Source organism: Mobula birostris, chromosome 14 (genome assembly GCF_030028105.1).
Source record: "Mobula birostris isolate sMobBir1 chromosome 14, sMobBir1.hap1, whole genome shotgun sequence".
NCBI lineage: Eukaryota > Metazoa > Chordata > Chondrichthyes > Myliobatiformes > Myliobatidae > Mobula > Mobula birostris.
Window position 1 is genome coordinate 75,309,634 of NC_092383.1, and position 24,255 is coordinate 75,333,888.

The window sequence follows — 24,255 nt, forward strand, 5'->3', positions numbered from 1 at the left end:
ATGTAACCCCTTAGGGTTGGCCAGCACATGTTTGTCTAGGGGAAGACAACTTCTGACCCCGCCAAACTGAGAAATCTCATTCGTGTGGATGCTGTGTGATGTGTTGCCCGGTTACAAATCCAAACCACAAAATATCAGACAGTACACCACATGCAATTAAATGATTGAACTTTATAAATCTTAATATGAAAATAGGATTAGTAAAGAAAATAAAAAGAAAAAGGCCCATTTTTAAGAGAAAAATCAAAAGTGCATGTTGGAGCTCACAGCTCACATTCATCAACCCTCGACCTCCTCCGAGCGTCGCCGACCTTCGGACCCTCGCTCCCAGTCCACTCCATCTGGTGGTCTCCCAGCTCTCTCTCCACACGCGTCTTCCTTCTCTCGCCGACCAAAAGACCGCGAAAATCTCTCTTCCAGACTCACAAGAAACAACGCTTCTCTCATTGGATGCCTCCCCCCCCCCACATTCCAAGCCCTGTTATCTCCATTCATGACCCAAACATTGCTGCTACAGAGAAACCATTACATTAGCAGTGAAACATTACAGAGAGGCCATTACAGTAGCAGTGAAACCTGACAGTGTGCTACATTTAAATTCTTCAGAACCCACAATAGGATGACATTTTTCTTGATATTGAATAAATATGTTAATTGCTTCCAGTAAAAGCATTTTTTTTACCCTTCCCATACCTTTGAATCTTCTCCATTCTTTTCGTACTGTTTGGTGAGAAGTAATTTTTGGAGAATGGCTACTTTTCTTGCCTCCAACCAGTGGTTAGTCTCAGATTACCCATGAAGTGTGGACAATTGTATATTTGTTTTCATGTACAATTTACAGTCTTGTCAGTACCTCCAGTTGAATTTTGTCTTTGTGTGTATTTTCCCCTAGCCGTCAGACTGTGGTTTTGTATTGCCATGTGCTCTTGTTTGTTTTCATGCCCCAGGTGCTCCTGTCCCTTCTCCTGCTCTACTCCGGCCCCTGTATTACTGAGTACTCTGTCTCTCATCTGTTTCTTATTATTTCCTGTTTTGCTGTCACTTCTGTCTCATTGTGCTCCACCTATCACCTGCCTCTCTGTTTATTGCTCAGTGTATTTTAGTCCCGTGTTTTCACCTGTTTGTTTTCAGATTGTGCCAGTGAATTTTCCTGAGCCTTTCCAGCATTCATACCTGTACTCTGTCCATCTGAATATTGACTCTGCCTGTTTCCCGATTCTGGTTTTCAGATTTCTCTGGATGTTTTGATCTCTGCCTGAACTATGACGCCGACTTGGTTTGCACCTCGGGATTTGTTACTCAATTAATATCGCTGGGTGCACAGTACTGAGTCTGCAATTGAATCCCTGCTCCAGTGGCCTGACAAGTCCGGACAGAGGTTCTTTGACCCATCCAGGCCACAGTGATATTCTCTCTCCACCAGAGCAACATCTGAATCCACATGTACTAATCTGTCCTCACTTCTTCCTTTTAATGATTTATCTAACCAACTCTTAAAATTTAAGAAGATCTTTGCTTCAGCTACATTAGTAGTCTATTGGTCAACCTCCAAATCCAGGGTTTGTTTAGAAATACAGCATGGTAACGGGTCCTTCTAGTCCAAGGAGCCTGCACTGCCCAATTACACCTATATGACCAATTAACTAACTAAGCCGTACACCTTTGGAATGTGGGAAGAATCTGGAGGAAACCAAAGTGGTCATGAAGAGAATGTACGATCTCCTTACGGACAGCAGTGGGATTGCACTCGGGTGCTGGCGCTGTGGTAGCATTACGTTGACCACTACGCTACCGTGCTGTCCACAAAAGTATTTGGGTCACAAGATTTTTTAATCTCATTCCAGTACACAAGTTTAAAGGAGAACAAAATTAGTGGTTGTGGGGGGTGTACAGTGGTGGGTTAGTCAGATATCCCACCCTGCAAAAACTCATTTCAGGGAGGTAGCACCATCAATTTGCAGGAGACTTGCAGGAGAGGTGGGATGTCTGCAATAGAATAGCTCCTTAGCAGCTAGCCAGCTAGTTTAAATAACATTAGCTATGCTAATGAACGAATGACACCTGTTAAACTCACCTCAACATGTCTTTTACAGTCTTAACCCACCGTGGGCAATAGAAAAGTCATTGTTGCAAACAGTGCAGCCAGCAACACTGTCATTATTTTTGACCCCTGTTAGGCAGGGGTACACTTTAGTGTAGTCTGGGGTGATGTACGTTTTATGTTTTTTTTGGAACACTCTGCCATGGCGCCTCGCGCTCGCTCTCGTGGTCGCTCGCACACTGTCAAGCGCTCTCACTTGCTTTTTCTCTCGCTCGCTCGCTCTCTCTCGTGGTCACTCTCGCACTCTCTCTTGCTTTTCTCTCGCTCGCTCTCAAAAAAATTGATCTCTGTGATATTGTATATAATTTGCAGGCATCACGGAGCCACTATTAATATGTGGGAGACTCCCGGAGGTTCCGGGAGAGGTGGGATGTCTGGGGGGTTAGTGGATGGAGGTGTTGATCAGTCTTACTGCTTGGGGAAGGGAACTGTTTTTGAATCCGGTGACACGGGCATGGATGCTAAGTTGCCTCCTCCCTGATGGGAGTGGGATAAACAGTCCAGGGTGGCTGGTTTCCTTTATGACATTGCTGGCCCTTTTCCAGCACCTTTCTGTAAACAAGGGTGGACTTATGGCCCAACATAACCTTATTCTTGCAACACACACAGAATGCTGGTAGAATGCAGCAGGCCAGGCAGCATCTATAGGAAGAAGTACAGTTGACGTTTTGGGCCGAGACCCCTCGTCAGGACTAGCTGAAAGAAGAGATAGTAAGAGATTTGAAAGTGGGAGGGGGATGGGGAGATCCGAAATGTTAACAGAGACAGGAGGGGGAGGGATGAAGCTAAGAGCTGGAAAGTTGATTGGCAAAAGGGGTACCAGGCTGGAGAAGGGAGAGGATCATGGGATGGGAGGCCTAGGGAGAAAGAAAGGGGGAGGGGAGCACCAGAGGAAGATGGAAGGCAGGCAAGGAGTTATTGTGAGAGGGAGAGAGAGAGAAAAAAAGGAAAAAACAACAAATAAATAAATAAATAAGGGATGGGTTAAGAAGGGGAGGAGGGGCATTAACGGAAGTTAGAGAAGTCAATGTTATTCTTGCTTGAGTTTCAAATATTTATGTTTCTCTTTAAGAATCCTGATTTCTGTTTCCCTGGTTTCTGTTCTTCTGGTGCTGGTCCCAGGTTGAGCCTTGGACTATCCTGAGATGCATGGCTCAATTCCGCATCAAGCCTCGTAAGTAAATCAGGAGAAGAATGAAGCAACCGTGTTCTGGGTCACTCTCGGCCGTGCCCCAGAAACTGCAGCATTGTGAGTTAGGTGAGGTTGTTCACTGTTCCTCTCAGACCTTAATCTGAAGTGCATCATACAACAAAGATACAGTTCAAAAAGTGATAGGTGTCTCGGAAGGGTCAGAAGAAGGAAATTAGAGGAGGACATTTTTTTCTCTAGGTGGCACTACTTTGTAGGAGAACAGAACACACATGTTAGCACCATAATTAAAGGCATCCATTCCCAATGGACAGAAGTGTCTGTGTCAGAAAGATTGGGGTTAAAGGGACAAAGGATCTTCTGGGGGATTTGCGGCAGACTGTAAATTGACAGTCACATTTTGTAAAAAAAATGGATAATGAATGCAAATTAAATGTTAATTTATTTATAACTGTCGCAAAAATCAGACAAGATCCGTGTTGTTTGAAAAGCCCACTTGTATTAACTGTGCCTGCCCCCCGATGTGATTCAAATGAGTGATTTATTGTGTTGCAATTTCATCGTACTTTATCTGTTTTTGTCTCTAATCCTTAAACTTTTGCTTTGCTCAGTTAGAGCGCGGACTTATGCTAATGCTCTTGCCCATTTATTACGTCTGCTGAAGCTAATAATGGGAACTCTAGCACAGAGGTCAGCTTGACCTAACAGCAAGTATGACACAGTAAACCTACAGTGCTGGACATAAATCCGCTCATTTAATTAATATTTCCACATGACCATCTTTATACAGTCTCAGCCTGGCAGCAATCACTTGGAAATGGTGGGGAAAATGCAACATCGTTTAATGAGTGTATTGAATATGTTTCTAAGCTCATTAAAGCTTTTGGAATCAGAAAGTTTTCTGTTTGGATTTTTGTTCAGATTATTGAGAGCACTTGAGATCTGTATAGTAGTTGTAAAGCCTCTTTTGTCCCTGGGATCTGAGTTTGGATTTAGAACAGAATGAGGAAGCAAATTTTCCCTTTGTTGTGTTCTAAATGGGCAGGTATAATTCATGGGTTTGTCTTGGATCATTAATTGCTCACTTTGCATTGATCTTTTTTGATGGCTTAATTTCTGAGTGCCTAATAAGCATTACCATCCTTTCTCAGAACACAGCAGTGACCATGAATTATGTAATGTGGTTTCATTTTCATGGTCTTCACCTTCCTGTTTTACCTGAATCTTTCTGAAAAAAAAATTAAAAGTACGTTGTATGTTTGTCTAATAAAAGGTCTACCCTATATACTCCTTCTGAAATGTTTGGAATATCTAGTGGAAACTCGCACTTCCTCCCCAATCTCGTTAACTTTTCATCCAGCCACTGCCTGTAAGAAGTTTGTACGTTCTTCCCATGACCACATGGGTTTCCTCCAGGTGCTCCAGTTTTCTCCCAAAGTTCAAAGGTGTACCAAGTTGGTAGGTTAATTGGTCATTGTAAAATTGTCCCATGATTAGGTTAGGATTAAATTGGAGGACTGCTGGGCAGTGTGGTTTGAAAGGCCAGAAGGGCCTATTCTGTGCCATATCTCAATAAATAAATAAATAGAAAAACTTGCACTGGTTAGTACCTTTCACAGTGTTAGCATGTTCCCAAATTACAGCAGGTGTAACAAAGCAACACTGCACCAAAGTTAAAGGAACACAAAATGTTTGAAGTGAAACAACTTTTGTTGTACAGGAAATACAACAGTCAATCTCTGTAACACACACAAAATGCTGGAGGAACACAGCAGGCCAGGCAGCATGGATGTATACAGCAAGGTCCCAAAAAAAAACACAGCACTGATAACCAGATCATCTGATTTCATTAGGTCGAGGATACATGTTATCCAATAAAACAGGGAGAATTCGCTACCTCTTCTTTGAAGGATTATCATTGGACATTTGGAGAATGATTCATTTAATCAGCTTTTTAAAGAGAACACACCCATGTTTGCACTGGGAGTGTTAAAATCAGAATCCAGTTTATTGTCATTGACATACAGTATGTCATGAAATTTATTGTTTTTGTGCAGCAAAGTGCAAGACATTAAAAAAAACTCTAAGATATAACAGATAAATAAATAGATCATCATCATGTGCTGTGTTGTATGACAAAGGCGATCATGGTCTTTGCCCATGATTGTTCTTGGCAAATTTTTCTACAGAAGTTGTTTGCCATTGCCTTCTTCTAGGCAGTGTCTTTACAAGATGGGTAACCCCAGCCATTATCAATACTCTTCAAAGATTGTCTGTCTCGTGTCAGCAATTCAGGAACAGCTTCTTCCCCTCTGCCATCCGATTCCTAAATGGACATTGAATCTGTGAACCCTGCCTCACTTTTTCAATGTTTATTATTTCTGATTTTGCATGATTTTTAATGTCTAATGCATACGGTAATTGATTTATTAATTTATTTTTCTTCTTTTTAGTGTATTGCATTGAACTGCTGCTGCTAAGTGAACAAGTTTCACAACACATGCCGGTGATAATAAACCTGATTCTGGTTTGCCAGGACTTGTGATGTGCACCAGCTGCTCATATGACCATCCACCACCTGCTCCCATAGCTTCAAGTGACCCTGACACCAGTGGGGGGGGGGGGGTAGGTGATAAGCAGGTGCTGTATCTTGCCCAAGGATGACCATAGTCTCGTAGTCTAGCGGAAGGAAGGAGCACCCTACAACTCCTTTGGTAGAGACATAGCTCTACCCCACCACCCGAAAATAGATAAATAGTGCAAAAGAGGTATAGTGATGGGTTCATGGGTTCTGATGATGGAGGGGAAGAAGCTGCTCCTAAATTGTTGGGTGTGGGTCTTCATGCAACTGTACCTCCCCCTTGAAGGTAGTCATGTAAAAAGAGCATGTTCTGGACGGTGAGATCCTTAATGATGTATGCTACCTTTCAAAGAAGCCCTGGATGTTGGGGAGGCTAGTGCCTGTGATGGAACTGGCAGAGTCTTTGTTTCTGTATTGAAATTTAAACCCACTGGGACTAGAGCCAAAGCTGTCATTTCCAGGACACTTCTAGGATCATTTTACCTCCTTCCTTGAATGCTGTAAGAATGCTGTCCCAGTGATAGATCTAGAATCGCAAGGGTTCCAGCAGTTCACTAATTCAGTAGATCTTTAGAAACTAGCCAATATATCAGACTCAACTATAGTCTGATACAAGCTGACAGTAGATTAGTAGATCACATTTGGTCTGGTCTACATTCTGCCAAACCATGTGATTTGGATGAGATTGTTCCAATTCAGCTTAGTACCTTATCTAGCTTAATTCAACTCATTGTTAGCAGTTAAATTATGTACAGTATGTGGTTCTTGGCAAGTGGGGAATGGGTGCCTGGTCATTAGTTTCAAGTTTGCACAATTGAGGGAGGACAAGGAATTTGCTATTGACTAACCTGCTGAATTTTTCAGCATTTTCTGTCCTTTCTTTCAGAGTTCCAATCTGGTGTGCCCATTTCTGGGTTAAGTGCCCATTTCTGGGTTAAATGCCCAGTCTGACTTGATTGACAAAATACTTCCAGGTCAGGACAAGCAGCACATTAATATACACCTTACTCTGAATAAAAATGTTATTAGAAAAAAACTTAAATGATAATTTATATATGAGCTGTGAAGCTCTTTTATCAATCTCCTTATACCCCGCTTGCATTTTCTACAACACACCCTGACAAAGGGTCACGGCCTGAAATGTCGGCACTTTATTTCTCTCCATAGATGCTGCCTGACCTGTTGAGTTCCTCCAGCATTTTGTGTGTGTTACTCTGGATTTCCAGCATTTGAAGAATCTCTTGTGCTGCTACATAGGTTTAGTTTTGTTGTGGTCGGATTGGATTTGGGCTAATTGTCGATTTTATACTTGTGCATCTCCCTCATCTTAGTGATGGTATAGTCAGGCTAGACCCTATTCTTCCCTTAGTGGATGGATCACCGGACGGTGACAGGAGTGAGAAATGTGACTGATCTCGCTTTGCAAGTACTGAGGCACATAATCCAACTACATTATGTGTAGTCCAGTAAAACATCATTCACTGAGCCTTCAATGGACACTGTCCTGTTGTAGAAAATTATGAGCAGGGTATAAGGAGATTGATAAAACAGCTTCGCAGCTTATATACAAATTACCATTTCATTTTTTTTTCCTTTAATAACATTTTTATTCAGAGTAGGATTATCCTTCCAGCAGGATTTCTGTGCCTTGCATACTAAGAAACAGTTTCTCCATTTATTACTGGCAAAGAGGTATAACAAACATGCTCGGAAAAGAGCCCCCTCATAAACTAATTACTTGCATAAACACCCTCTGTTATAAATAGAAGTTGCTTTTTTTAATAGCTTCTCTGGGGAAGAGTTACAGAATCAGCAAGCCTGCCATGTTCCACTGAATGACTCACTTTGCAACTATCTAATTAACAATAGTTTATTTTTTCGAAACTTCGCCAGCAGAGAAATTGAGCTCCACTGCAAAGTTATCCTTTCCCCATGCTACAGGTGTTGAATTGTATGACGTTCACAAATCGGGATCCAGCAGGTCAAAGTTCAAAGCAAATTTATTGTTAAGGTATGTATACGTCACCATATTTGCACCCTATGGACAGTGTGGCCCTCAATCCATCTCTCAATCTTGCACTGGGCGCGCGCGCGCGCACACGCACACACACACACACACACACACACACACACACACACTCTCAGCTTGGGGTGATAGCAACATTAGTACCAGTGATCCTTTCCTGCCAAGTCAAGTTACTCATGCACCATGTTAACTGTAGTACACAGGGGAAACCTGGCATTGGCAGCAGGAAGAATCCACTGTCCTCCCCCTCAACGTCGATGATATTCCAACAGATTCACAATTACTTGCAGATTTGTTGAACTTCAGTACTGTTGGTAAAATCGTGCTGCAATTGGCAATCATGTACACTTTCAGTCAAAATTGAATGCTTTGTTATAGTCTCAGAGGTTCCTTGCATGACAAGGTGGAGATGCATGGATCAAAAGGCATGGGCACTTTGAGGGAAGAAGCACTAAAATAATGGACTGTGCTCAAGAGATCTTTCCTCCAAGTGTTTATATTTTAATGAATTTGTCACCAGCCATCTGAACATTTCAGGTAAGGCCAGCATTTACTGCTGTTCCTAATTGCCCTTGGGAAAATGACAGTGAGGTTTATTTTTGAACAACTGAATTCCTCCTTATTTTATTTAGACATGCAGCATAGTAACTCACCCTTCCGGCATATGTGCCTGCACCACCCAATTTCACCCATGCATAATAAAGCTACCAATTAACCTACTAATCCATAATTCTTTGGAATGTGGGAGGAAACTGGAGCACCCATAGGAAGCCCATGCAGTCATGGAGAGAACGTAAGAGAGTGGCAGAATTGAATCCAGTCTCTGCCCGTTGTAATAGCACTACGCTATGCTCCTTCATCCTTCTGATGAAGTTAGTCCCAAAGCATTGTTGGGAAGAGAGTTTCAGGATTTGGACCAAGTGCTGTTAAAAGAATGGTGTTCAATTTCCAAGTCAGAATGGTGTGCAGTTTAGAAGGGAGCATATAGGGAATGGGATTCCAGTGCCCAGTTTTAATGATTGTAGATGTGGAAGGTGCTGTTGAAGTAAGATGGATGAGTATATGGAGTCATTTTCTAGAAGGTAGACAGTCAACCACTCCACCTGGGTGGTGGAGGGGATGGATGTTTACCATGGTGGATGTTAGAGCTACGCTCACCCATGCAGTTGGATTCACCCTTCTGTCTAATACCTTGTAGTTTAAAGGAAAGTACTTTGGAGTGTCAGGAGCTGAATTACGTTGCAGCCTATCAAGCCTGTGACTTGTTCTTTTAAGTCTGGTATTTATTTACTGATCAGTGGTGAACCCCAAGATGTTGATGGTGACAGATGTGGCAATGGGAAGGCCACCTCCTGCATATTTCCCTGCTGCTGATCTAATGATTAAACATTGGGCATTCATGAACCTGGTGGAGGTTGTTGGGCCTCAGACTGCCCCAAAAGAGTAATGTTCTGGGGTCAGGATGATTGATGTCGACCATCCTTATTGGAGTGTTTTTTTTCTTTGGTTCCCATTGACTTAATTTCTATCGGGGTCTGCTTAAGCCACATTGGATCAAATATTATCTTTATGTCAGGGCAGTCACTCTCACCTCGCCTCTCAAATTCAACTCACACCAACACTGTAATGAGGTCTGAAGCAACACCAGCAATGGGGCGGCTCAATGGCGTAGTGGTTAGCATGACACTATTACAGTCCCAGTGATCCAGGTTCAATTCTGCCACTGTCTCTAAGGAGTTTGTACATTCTCCTTGTGACCGCATGGGTTTCCCCATGGTGCCCTGGTTTCCTCCCACATTCCAAAGATGTACGGGCCATTACGCATGTGCAAAGAAATAATGACAATGGAGCAGTAGGATTAAAGGATTTTACTGAGTCATGTTAGCCACTGTACACGCTAAGCAACTTACAGTGCAGGAGCTATGAACCGGGCCTGCCGAGACAAAAAGACATGCACATTTGAAAGTCCACGTGAGAAGAGAGGGCCGCCTTCTGCACGTAGGAGGCCCGATCGATTCACCACATGCACACGTTCTGCATTCTCGTAGTTGGGTGGCATGGGCTTGTTGGGAAGGAGGGGCCTCTTACCGTGCTATAACTGTAAATACACAACTAGTCTTGCAAAAGTTCCAAATCAAATTTAGTTATTCCAATGATGAGTTATTTCCTCATAACATAGAAAGAGGCTAATTCATCCTGTTATGTCAATACTGAAACTCAGACCAATCCCACTCCTCTCCAGTAATTTGTTCTAACCCTAACCCTAACTCCAGCCTATTCTCTTTCACATGCCTGTCAACCTTTGTCCCCCTGCCTCCATCTCCAATTCTCTTAAATGCACCTACTTTGGGATAATTTATAATGATCAGTTTTCCTACAGCCCTTCTTAGGGATGTGAAAAGAATCTGCAGCACCAGGGGGAAAATTAGTGCGTAAGTCCATAACTTTGTTAATGATGATTGATTGGGCAGTGATTAGATGTATTAGATTTATGCTGCTTCTTATGCACGGTTAAATCCATGCATGGGATTTTTTCTATATTATTGAGTCAATGAAAGTGATACAACTGTACTGGAAAAAGCTTGTCTTGAGGCATAGACAATTCTGGAGCAAGGGTTTTGAATGCTGAATGACACTATAAACTTAGCAGCTTCCTGTGTTCTCAGCTGCTTCTTGCTATCACATGACTCAAGCCCATCAATCACATGAACCAAAGATTGACCTTGGTGATGGCAGGAATCCCAAGCAGAAGCCATGATGGGGCTGCATTTCTGATCGTGTCCAAGATATCCTGAAGTGGGAGGGTGAGGAGCCAGAGGTCGTGGTACATATAGGTACCAATGACATAGGTAGGAAAAGGGATGAGATCCTGAAAGGAGAATATAGGGAGCTAGGAAGGGAGTTGAGAAAAAGGACCGCAAAGGTAGTAATCTTGGAATTACTGCCTGTGCCACGCGACAGTGAGAGTAGGAATGCGATGAGGTGGAGGATAAATGCGTGGCTGAGGGATTGGAGCAGGGGGCAGGGATTCAAGTTTTTGGATCATTGGGACCTCTTTTGGCACAGGCGTGACCTGTACAAAAAGGACGGGTTGCACTTGAATCCTAGGGGGACCAATATCCTGGCAGGGAGATTAGCGGGGGCTACTGAGGTGACTTTAAACTAGAATGGTTGGGGGGTGGGAATCAAATTAAAGAGGCTAGGCGTGAGGAGGTTAGTTCACTACAGGGGGATGGGAACCAGTGCAGAGAGGCAGAGGGGTGTAAAGTGAGGGTAGAAACAAAAAGTACTATGGAGAAAAGTAAAAGTGGCAGGTCGACAAATCCAGGGCAAGCATTAAAAAGGGCCACTTTTCAGCATAATTGTATAAGGGCTAAGAGAGTTGTAAAAGAGCGCCTGAAGGCTTTGTGTGTCAATGCAAGGAGCATTCGTAATAAGGTGGATGAATTGAAAGTGCAGATTGTTATTAATGATTATGATATAGTTGGGATCACAGAGACATGGCTCCAGGGTGACCAGGGATGGGAGCTCAACGTTCAGGGATATTCAATATTCAGGAGGGATAGACATGAAGGAAGGGGAGGTGGGGTGGCGTTGCTGGTTAAAGAAGAGATTAACGCAATAGAAAGGAAGGACATAAGCCGGGAAGATGTGGAATCGATATGGGTAGAGCTGTGTAACACTAAGGGGCAGAAGACGCTGGTGGGAGTTGTGTACAGGCCACCTAACAGTAGTAGTGAGGTCGGAGATGGTATTAAACAGGAAATTAGAAATGTGTGCAATAAAGGAACAGCAGTTATAATGGGTGACTTCAATCTAGATGTAGATTGGGTGAACCAAATTGGTAAAGGTGCTGAGGAAGAGGATTTCTTGGAATGTATGCGGGATGGTTTTTTGAACCAACATGTCGAGGAACCGACTAGAGAGCAGGCTATTCTGGACTGGGTTTTGAGCAATGAGGAAGGGTTAATTAGCAATCTTGTCGTGAGAGGCCCCTTGGGTAAGAGTGACCATAATATGGTGGAATTCTTCATTAAGATGGAGAGTGACATAGTTAATTCAGAAACAAAGGTTCTGAACTTAAAGAGGGGTAACTTTGAAGGTATGAGACGTGAATTAGCTAAGATAGACTGGCAAATGACACTTAAAGGATTGACGGTGGATATGCAATGGCAAGCATTTAAAGGTTGCATGGATGAACTGCAACAAATGTTCATCCCTGTTTGGCAAAAGAATAAATCAAGGAAGGTAGTGCACCCGTGGCTGACAAGAGAAATTAGGGATAGTATCAATTCCAAAGAAGCAGCATACAAATTAGCCAGAGAAAGTGGCTCACCTGAGGACTGGGAGAAATTCAGAGTTCAGCAGAGGAGGACAAAGGGCTTAATTAGGAACGGGAAAAAAGATTATGAGAGAAAACTGGCAGGCAACATAAAAACAGACTGTAAAAGCTTTTATAGATATGTAAAAAGGAAAAGACTGGTAAAGACAAATGTAGGTCCCCTGCAGGCAGAAACAGGTGAGTTGATTATGGGGAGCAAGGACATGGCAGACCAATTGAATAATTACTTTGGTTCTGTCTTCACTAAGGAGGACATAAATAATCTTCCAGAAATAGTAGGGGACAGAGGGTCCAGTGAGATGGAGGAACTGAGCAAAATACATGTTAGTAGGGAAGTGGTGTTAGGTAAATTGAAGGGATTGAAGGCAGATAAATCCCCAGGGCCAGATGGTCTGCATCCCAGGGTGCTTAAGGGAGTAGCACAAGAAATATTGGATGCATTAGTGATAATTTTTCAAAACTCGTTAGATTCTGGACTAGTTCCTGAGGATTGGAGGGTGGCTAATGTAACTCCACTTTTTAAAAAAGGAGGGAGAGAGAAACTGGGGAATTATAGACCGGTTAGCCTAACGTCGGTGGTGGGGAAACTGCTGGAGTCAGTTATCAAGGATGTGATAACAGCACATTTGGAAAGTGGTGAAATGATCGGACAAAGTCAGCATGGATTTGTGAAAGGAAAATCATGTCTGACGAATCTCATAGAATTTTTTGAGGATGTAACTAGTAGAGTGGATAGGGGAGAACCAGTGGATGTGGTATATTTGGATTTTCAGAAGGCTTTTGACAAGGTCCCACACAGGAGATTAGTGTGCAAACTTAAAGCACACGGTATTGCGGGTAAGGTATTGGTGTGGGTGGAGAGTTGGTTAGCAGACAGGAAGCAAAGAGTGGGAATAAACGGGACCTTTTCAGAATGGCAGGCGGTGACTAGTGGGGTACCGCAAGGCTCAGTGCTGGGACCCCAGTTGTTTACAATATATATTAATGACTTGGATGAGGGAATTAAATGCAGCATCTCCAAGTTTGCGGATGACACGAAGCTGGGTGGCAGTGTTAGCTGTGAGGAGGATGCTAAGAGGATGCAGGGTGAATTGCATAGGTTGGGTGAGTGGGCAAATTCATGGCAGATGCAATTTAATGTGGATAAATGTGAAGTTATCCACTTTGGTGGCAAAAATAGGAAAACAGGTTATTATCTGAATGGTGGCCGATTAGGAAAAGGGGAGGTGCAACGTGACCTGGGTGTCATTATACACCAGTCATTGAAAGTGGGCATGCAGGTACAGCAGGCGGTGAAAAAGGCGAATGGTATGCTGGCATTTATAGCGAGAGGATTTGAGTACAGGAGCAGGGAGGTACTACTGCAGTTGTACAAGGCCTTGGTGAGACCGCACCTGGAGTATTGTGTGCAGTTTTGGTCCCCTAATCTGAGGAAAGACATCCTTGCCATAGAGGGAGTACAGAGAAGGTTCACCAGATTGATTCCTGGGATGGCAGGACTTTCATATGAAGAAAGAATGGATGAACTGGGCTTGTACTCGTTGGAATTTAGAAGATTGAGGGGGGATCTGATTGAAACGTATAAGATCCTAAAGGGATTGGACAGGCTAGATGCAGGAAGATTGTTCCCGATGTTGGGGAAGTCCAGAACGAGGGGTCACAGTTTGAGGATAGAGGGGAAGCCTTTTAGGACTGAGATTAGGAAAAACTTCTTCACACAGAGAGTGGTGAATCTGTGGAATTCTCTGCCACAGGGAACAGTTGAGGCCAGTTCATTGGCTATATTTAAGAGGGAGTTAGATATGGCCCTTGTGGCTACGGGGGTCAGGGGGTATGGAGGGAAGGCTGGGGCGGTGTTCTGAGTTGGATGATCAGCCATGATCATAATAAATGGCGGTGCAGGCTCGAAGGGCCGAATGGCCTACTCCTGCACCTATTTTCTATGTTCCTATGTTTCTATACATGGCTGAAGATGGGTGGAATGCCTTAGCCTTGACTCTTGAACTCACAAGCTGGACCCTGCCCTTGTTTAGAATGAGAATGTTTCTAGAGTTTCATTTAGTTGTTTAATTGAATTCTTCCATTTATAAACAGGTGTGGCTGGAGTGCAGAGCATCAATCTAATTCATTGGCAGTGAGATTGTTTAGTTATGTTTACCACATGTTGTCCTGTGTTGCAGCTTCATCGGATTTGACACCTCATTTTGATGCTTCTCCCAGCAAAGCCTTCTCCGCTCATCAGTGAACCCTGGCTTGAAAGTAATCTTTGAATGAAGGAAATGCTTTGCTTTGAGGTTACGGATTACAATAGAGCATATTTCATCTGTTGGTGGTGGTTTATAATCCTGATGGTGAATCTTGGAGTCCACGCGCAAATTGATAGGGTTATTAAGAAGCCATATGGTATGTTGGCCTACATTAGTACAGGGATTGAATTCTAGAGCCACAGGGTAATGTTGCAGCTCTAGTTAGACCACAATAGGAGTATTCTGTTCAGTTTTGGACACCTCATTATAGGAAAGATGTGTAAGCTTTAGAGAGGGTGAAGAGGAGGTTTAGTAAGATGCTGCCTGGATTAGAGATCATGTCTTATGAAGAAAGATTGAATAAACTTGGACTTTTTCCTTTGGAATAAAAGAAGATGAGAGGTGACTTTATTTAGGTGTGTAAGAGATAAAGGAGATAGATTTAGTGGACAACCAGTGCCTTTTCTCAGGGCAGCAGTGGCTAATATGAGATGACACACATTTAACTGACTGGAGGAAATTCTAGCGGATCTGTCAGAGTTAGGGTTTTTTTTACACAGAAAGTGGTAGGTGCATGAAAAGCACTACCAAGGGTGGTGGCAGATACATTAGGAACATTTAAGAAGCTCCTTTGCAGGCAGATGAAGGATAGGAAATAGAGGACTATGTAATAGTGAAGGGGTAGATTGATCTTGGAGTAAGTTAAGAGGTCGGTAAAACAGTACTGTGCTGTAATATTCTATGTACAGTGTCACTTGGGTACCATGTTTCGGGACACTGCATCTGTTCTGAGTCCCACAGGTAAAACATATAAAATAACAGATGAGCTGGAATTAACGTTCCCCATACTGATGACCACTAAGGTGACTAGAAATAAGACTTCAGCCATTGAATTGCACTAGGAGAGGAATTCCAGCAACTCTCGCATTCTGGCCTTCAAGTTCATTCCAGGAGCTGCCATAGTGTTCAGCCATAGTAGAGAGCATGACCAGAGGATGTTTATTGGAGAATGAAGCCATCTATTCCTCCTTTGTAGGTGAGATATAGGTGATGAAGACAAGGGGATCAGGTAATGGAGTGGGCTTCCCAATCATGAGTGAATAAAATCATGTCCAATTAACAGCGCGCACACAAATCCAATTCGATACAATTGGATTGCAATCATAATGGTGAAAACTTTGAATGCAGGGCAAACACCTGATTTTGTTTTTTTTTTTTGTGGACTATATGTTGCTGTAGACCTGCTGCCAACATTAAGTGCAGTTCATGTGGAACAACTCAATCCCCATCTTTGTCTTGCTGTTTGTAGCCAGGGTGAATGCAACATCACATTAGTAGAAATGCTTGCAATTGTGAGGTATAATCTGTGAGGTATTATCCAACCTGACCACATTCCTCCAGCTTTACAAGCAGTCTAACAGCGCTCTATTATCTGTGCTGAGACGACACAAGCTAGGATCACATGGTTACTGAATATTAAAGTCACTGTCAATGCCCAAGAATGATGGACAGAATGAATGGTAAACATCATGGGACAAATCAAAGCTGTCTGTAAGATGGTTCACCAGATAGCTTATTGGACATCTAGCTGGCTCTGCATGTGATGGATGTAAATACATTTTTCTGGGATGGACCAAAGAAAGGTGTAATCATGAATGTTCTCATCTGTTCAGTTTCTGCGATACTCACCAGCCATCTGCGTGCATGTATGTACGGAATGATAAACCTTTGTTGCATGCTACAGACCTGAGCCTCGACTGATCCCTTAGTTGTTAAGTTTCCTTATCAGTCTCCAGAAAAGTCTCCAGCAACCACATTCAAGCACTTCTACCATTGTTGGTAGAATCTCAGGTGGTGATGGGAGTGAGATATGCCAACTAGTGGAATGGTGCCACAGCAACAACCTGGCACTCGACGTTGGTAAGAGGAAAGAGCTGATTGTGAACTTCAGGAAGGGTAAGATGAAGGAACACATACCAATCCTCATAGAGGGATCAGAAGTGGAGAGAGTGAGCAGCTTCAAGTTCCTGGGTGTCAAGATCTCTGAGGATTTAACCTGGTCCCAGCATATTGATGTAGTCATAAAGAAGACAAGACAGCGGCTATACTTTATTAGGAGTTTGAAGCGATTTAGCATGTCAACAAATACACTCAAAAACTTCTGTAGTTGCACCGTGGAGAGAATTCGGACAGGCTGCATCACTGTCTGGTATGGAGGGGCTACTGCACAGGACCGAAAGAAGCTGCAGAAGGTTGTAAATCTAGTCAGCTCCATCTTGGGCACTAGCCTACAAAGTACCCAGGACATCTTTAGGAAGCGGTGTCTCAGAAAGGCAGCGTCCATTATTAAAGACCCCCAGCACCCAGGGCATGCCCCTTTCTCACTGTTACCATCAGGTAGGAGATACAGAAGCCTGAAGGCACACACTCAGCGATTCAAGAACAGCTTCTTCCCCTCTGCTATCCAATTCCTAAATGGACTTCGAAGCTTTGGACACTACCTCACTTTTTTTTTTAATATGCAGTATTTCTTTTCTTCCACATTTTTAAATAATCTATTCAATATAAGTAATTGATTTACTTGTTTATTTATTATTTTCTATTTTATTTTTTTTCTCTCTCTCTGCTAGATTATGTATTGCATTGAATTGCTGCTGCCAAGTTAACAAATTTCACGTCACACGACGGTGATAATAAACCTGATTCTGATTCTCCAATGAGAATGACAGAGTCACCTTACCATTTAATGGCCTCCTAAACCTAGAGTATGTTTACTGGCATATGAAGTAATTAACCTTTTTCCAATACTGGCCTTTTCATTGCTAATGTTGACCTCATTCATTGTCTGCCAGCAAAGCTCCTTATTGGATCATGGCATCCTAGAGAGATGCAGTATGGCACCAGAGCCCTCAGCTTACTCAGCCCACACCTCCTATTAGCCATCCAATTACAGAAATTTTAATTTAATCCCATTTTTTATTCTCTATACATTCTCATCAACTTCCTCCACATTCTATCACACATGCACCTAATGAACCAATTTAGAATTGCCAATTAACCTACCAATCTGCACTTCTTTGGGACTTTGGAGAGAACCAGAGCACAGAGAGGAATCCCATACTGTCACACGGAGAATGTAAACTCCACACACATAGTACCTGAGGTCAGTATTGAGCCCAGGTCTCTACCAGCTGTACCACTGGGCATGATGTGTAGGTGCTAGTTGGCTACCTCTGTTGTGGGGCACTTGCCTTTCTTTCCATCTTTTCGACTAAAGCATCTGGCAATCTGGATGACTGCTCTCATCACATTCTCTTCCACGTGTTCAAATCTTGGTGCCAGAAAATCGCAGAATTTCTATACTTGCATTTGTGTCCATCCAATAACTGGTACTGACTAAACCCAATTATTACAATTAGGCTTGAGTATGAATTTCAGGTACAACTCGTACTTGATTAAACTGGCTCACCTTTTTTCCATATCAAGATCCTATCCCAGTGCATATTTTCTAGCAGGATTTAATTTCTCTTTTTCCCAACATGGATTATCTCCACAGGAGATGTGGCAAGATGGTTACCTCACAAACAATATATGAATAAAAACAATCTGGTAAGTGAGAGTCATAGAGTCTCTACAGCACAGACAGACCATGTGGCCCATCTACTCCATGCCAGCCTTGTGTCCTGCCTAGTGCCATTTACTTGCACCGGGATCATAGCCCTCCATACATCTCTCATCCGTTTACTTATCCAAATTACTCTTAAATGTCACAAATGTATCCAGATCTAACACTTCTGCTGGTAGCTCATTCCACACTCACCCCACTCTCTAAGTGAAGAAATTCCCTCTCAGATACCCCTTAAATATTTCGCCTTTCAACATAAGCCTGTGACCTCTAGTTCTCATCTCACCCCAAACTCAGGGGAAAAAGCCTGCAAGTATCCACTCTATCTACAGTTGAAGTCAGAAGTTTACATCTACCTTAGCCAAATATATTTAAACTCAGTTTTTCACAATTCCTGACATTTAATCCTAGAAAACATTCCCTGTCTTTGGTCAGTTAGGATCACTACTTTATCTTAAGAATGTGAAATGTCAGAATAATAGTAGAGAGAATGATCTGTTTCAGCTTTTATTTCTTTCATCACTTTCCCAGTGGGTCAGAAGTTTACAAACACTATATTAGTATTTGGTAGCATTGCCTTTAAGTTGTTTAAATTGGGTCAAACATTTGGGATAGCCTTCCACAAGCTTCTCACAGTACGTTGCTGGAATTTTGTTCCATTCCTCCAGACAGAACTGGTGTAACTGAGTCAGATTTGTAGGCCTCCTTGATTGCACACGCTTTTTCAGTTCTGCCCACAAATTTTCTATCGGATTGAGGTTCGGGCTTTGTGATGGCCACTCCAATACCTTGATTTTGTTGTCCTTAAGCAATTTTGCCACAACTTTGGAGGTATGCTTGGGGTCTTTGTCTATTTGGAAGGGAAGACCCATTTGTGACCAAGCCTTAACTTCCTGGCTGATGTCTTGAGATGTTGCTTCAATATATCTGCATAATTTTCCTTCCTCATGATGCCATCTATTTTGTGAAGTGCACCAGTCCCTCCTGCAGCAAAGCACCTCCACAACATGATGCTGCCAACCCCATGCTTCATGGTTGGGATGATGTTCTTCGGCTTGTAAGCCTCACCCTTTTTCCTCCAAACATAACGATGGTCATTATGGCCAAACAGTTCAATTTTTGTTTCATTAGACCAGAGGATATTTCTCCAAAAAGTAAGATCTTTGTCCCCATGTGCACTTGCAAACTGTAGTCTGGCTTTTTTATGGCGGTTTTGGAGCAGTGGCTTCTTTCTTGCTGAGCAACCTTTCAGGTTATGTCGACATAGGACTCATTTTACTGTGGATATAGATACTTGTGTACCTGTTTCCTCCAGCATCTTCACACGGTCCTTTGCTGTTGTTCTGGGATTGATTTGCACTTTTTGCGCCAAAGTACATTCATCTCTAGGAGACAGAATGTGTCTCCTTCCTGAGCGGTATGACGGCTGCGTGGTCCCATGGTGTTTATACATGCATACTAGTGTTTGTACATTTGAACATGGTACCTTTAGGCATTTGGAAATTGCTCCCAAGGATGAACCAGATTTGACATCACTTTCTGACCTCAATCTGATAGAAAATTTGTGGGCAGAACTAAAAAAGCATGTGCGAGCAAGGAGGCCTACAAATCTGACTCAGTTACACCAGGTCTGTCTGGAGGAATGGAACAAAATTCCAGCAACTTACTGTGAGAAGCTTGTGGAAGGCTATCCAAAATGTTTGACCCAAGTTAAACAATTTAAAGGCAATGCTACCAAATACTAACAAAGTGTATGTAAACTTCTGACCCACTGGGAAAGTGATGAAAGAAATAAAAGATGAAATAAATCATTTTCTCTACTATTATTCTGACATTTCACATTCTTAAAATAAAGTAGTGATCCTAACTGACCTAAGACGGGGGATGTTTTCCAGGATTAAATGTCAGGAATTGTGAAAAACTGAGTTTAAATGTATTTGGCTAAGGTGGATGTAAACTTCTGACTTCAACTGTATATCCCTCATAATTTTGTATACCTCTATAAGATCTCCTCTCTTTCTCCTGCGCACTCCAGTCTGTGCTCTTGGGTGAGAAGAACTAGATCAGAAATTCCATTGCATGGACTGATTGGTGCTGGAGATGAGTTTCCTGGAATATTGACTTTGGCCTGGGACTGAATGCATCTCCAAAGCCAACCCTACCCCCAATTTTTCAGGTGACGAAAAGTGTTCAAAATATAAACCAAAATCTGTAGGGTAGAACTGATATCAGAAAATCCATTTTAAAACACAGTGTTTTATGAGTAAAAATAAGTACCATCCTAAATAACAAGAGTAAGTCATTCAGGCCTCAGTACCATCATTCAACTAGACTGTGATTAAGTTATACCTTCCTTTCATTTTCCAGTTTTGCCTCATGTCCCAGATAACCATACCACCAAAAATCTACTGATCTCACTCCTAAAGGTTTCAATCCCACTTCAGGATCTACAGACTTGCAGCACTTTTACATTTTCTTCTAGTGCCTGAGCAAATAATTTCTTCATAATTTTACTCTTCCTTTGCATTCCCCTTTCCAACAAATACTTTTTTTCTCCATTGACCCCATTGAATCCATTTAACGTATGAAATGTGATTAAATCACCCCTCAATTCATTGGAACATCTGCTAAATTGGAGATAATTTACTCCTTTGCTTTTCTGGTGCAAATATCTGAGGTTAGGAACCCAAAGCTTTTTGTTACCCAGACTAATGAAAAACAATGAATACTTGAACCAGCTGCCAGAGGACTGCAAGCATTTATGGATCTAGATGTTCAGCAAGATTGCCACCTTCAGGAGAGGGGGAGTTGACTGTATGCAATAAACATGCAACACACACACACATTGAGTTCTGCTTCTGAAATTCTGTTCCATTCACTGAAGTTTAAAAGTGCAGTTGTATACCATTTTAAATTAAGTGCCATGATCTGGTTGTCAATGCAAGGGCAGCGTTGAAAGGCAATACATAATCGTCCTTCAGATGGCATCTTTAATCACTGCAGTCCTTCTATTGAAAGTATTCCCAAAATGCCATTTGATTTAGGGAAAATCAGTACCCAGCATTTACATCATTTGCAGCAGATGGTGAATTTCCACCCTAACATTTCCAAATTCTTGCCTTATGCATTAATCCCTTGCCTCCACTCTTCAGCTGAGTATGTCGTCCCATAGTCGAGGAAATTTCCACAAGAGAAAGATTATAATGCTAACTCAACACTTTGGAGAGGAAGATCCCGTCTGTAACACATTACCCATCTTGTTCATCAGTCTGCTCTCCGGATAACCTCAATTAACAATTAGCAGCTATATTTTACTGAGCTTAAGGAGGTAATAGGAAAACACAAAGAGTGTGAAGATTGTTTTCAGTTTCTCAGGGAGCTTTAGATATTAAACTTAAGTGCAATGAGGACAAGAGCATAGAAGTGTCGGCTATTGATGAACAAGTTTTTGCAAGTCTTACTGCAATGACGCAGATAACATAAAGGCAAGTTTGCATAGGAGGTTAGAACCATATCAGCCAAATCCATTTGAATGGAGGAGAATGTTTGAAAGGCTGATGGAGATTCGCTGATCCATTATTACTAGAGGTAAGACAAACGTACAATAGTTATTTGGTCTATGTAAAATTCGCAAGGTCGCTCTCTGTCATGCGCCCGCAATCTGACTCTTGTATGGGTCATGGTGCAACACAGAGAGCGACCTTGCCAGACTCTCATCACTCCACACCATGAGCCTCTGGAAGATGCCCCGCATTTTCTGACCAAGAAAGATCTGTAACTGTATTCTACTTCCTTCAGCATCATTAAGAGGACATGGTCGCCACCATCATGAGGAAACACTGGAGATGGATTGGGCACATGATGAGAAGAGAGGTGAACTCCATTATCAAGACAACACTTCATTGGAACCTTGAAGAGCAGAGGAGGCGCAGGAGGCCAAAGACAACTTGGCATCATACCATAGCGGCAGAAATGAGGACCCTGAACCACATCTGGGGCACAACAAAGAAGTTGGCCAAGGACAGACAGAGATGGAGGACCTTCATTGCAGCCCTAAATGTTAGTGACGTAACAGGCAGTAAGTGAGTAAATAAACATCACAATGAAGGCTAGAGTTCAACAGACCTCTCTTCACCAGCTACCGTTTTATCAGGAATTCAAATCAAATAGTAACTTAGATAGTGAAACAAACTTTAAACACTCAAATTCTTGGTTTTTTATGAATTCTCTGAGGTACTTTTTCCAATTTCAAAATGGAAATATGAAAACACACAGCGGATCAGTTTGCTATTACAGATTGCCATTGAATCTTCAGAAAGATTGTATCTTGTTCATGAAAAAAATAAAGCTATGCCTGTTTATAAAAAGAAATGAAAAAAAAATGTGAGATCCAACTCTTTGTAAAATTGCCAGAATTCGTGGTAACTCATTTTAAAATCTAATCTGAAACAGGCGCTTTGGCAGATTGACCAAGCCATGTGGGACACATATTCCAGCACAGTGTGTCTTATTGCACACACACATGCCTAACTCTACCTTTTAAAACAAACACAGGCCAGAAGACGCACCCCATCAAGATTGCTTTAGTGATGAAGGGCCATTACACAATGTGAAGAATATTACTCAGAAACCATAAATAAAGCACCAAAGCATGGAATATTCAGTACATTCAGTGATCACTATATTAGTTACCTCCTGTACCTAATAAACTGGCCGCTGAGGGTATGTTCCTGGTCTTACAAACGTAGAAAGCCTAGGCGCAGTACAGGACCTTTGGCCCACAAAGTTGTGCTGAACACATCCCTACCTTAGAAATGACTAGGGTTACTCATAGCCCTCTACTTTTCTAAGCTTCTTTTCAGTCTGCTGCTGCTGTAGCCCATCCACTTCAAGGTTCAGAGATGCACCTCTGCTAACTACTTTTGTAACACGTGGTTAATTGATTTGCTGTCAGCTTGAACCCGTCTGGCCGTTCTCATCTGACCTCTCCCATTAACAAGACGATTTCTCCCACAGAATAGCCGCTCACTGGATGTATTTTCTAAGTTTTTCTCACCATTCTCAGTAAACTCTGGAGACTGTTGTGAGTGAAATTACCAGGTGATCAACGGCTTCTGCGATACTCAAACCATCCATCTGGCACCAACAATCATCCTGTAGTTAAAATCACTTAGACCACCGTTCCTCTGCATTCTGATGTTTGGTCTAAAGAACAACAGAACCTCTTGCCATGTCTGCATGCTTTTATGTATTGAGTTGCTGCCACATGATTGGCTGATTAGATATTTGCATTGGTGTACCTAATAAAGTGGCCACTGCATGTAAAAAAAATCTTGCATTTTGTTCATTGTATACAAACAACCTTGAGCTTTGTGAAGATACATGTTGCAATGAAAGGGAAAGATGTCAAATAAAGAGACATGTGACAATAAGCTTTATCAAACATAGGCTGAAAAATCCTGTTACTTGAAGAAAATGCTGACAGTCATGGTCTACAGTCTCACTTCCATCGAGCCTTAAAGGATTATATTTCAATGATCACAGTTATGTCACACCGTAAATTCCCACAATAAGCAGATGAGGGAAATGTCCAGGTAAACAAGTAATGGTCATAGTGCTTTATCATCGTTTGGTCCCGTCATTTGTCAATGAGAAGGGCCTTAGTTTTATATCAGAAAGGAGCACTATCAGCTCTGACAAACTGAAGCAACCAACACTTCAGGGACATCAACACCTGCGTAATAAGTCAAGCACATCAATCTGCAACAGACCAAGACTGATGCATCTCAAACACCGCAGCAGTACCAGAATAGAGGTGCACCGTCACCATTATGGCAACGCTTCAGGCAATGCATTGCCATCAACAAAGCACCCCTGCACAAACACTGCGATGTCACAGAAATGCAGCAGTGTCAGCAATACAACATCACCAGCAATGCAGCACCACCACAAATGGTGCAGCAGGATCAGCAGCACAGTATCACAAACGCTGCAGCACTACCAAAATGACAGTACTACTGTAACAAGATCAGCCAAGATAAGGCTGCGGGGTTACAGAGAGTTAAGAGTAAAGGCAGCTTAAATAAAGAATGTCAGCTACTGGACACAAATTCAGAGCTAAGGCAAATAAAGTTCAACATATTTGATCATCTATTGGAGAATTCATTTTTGAATAAGTTAGAAT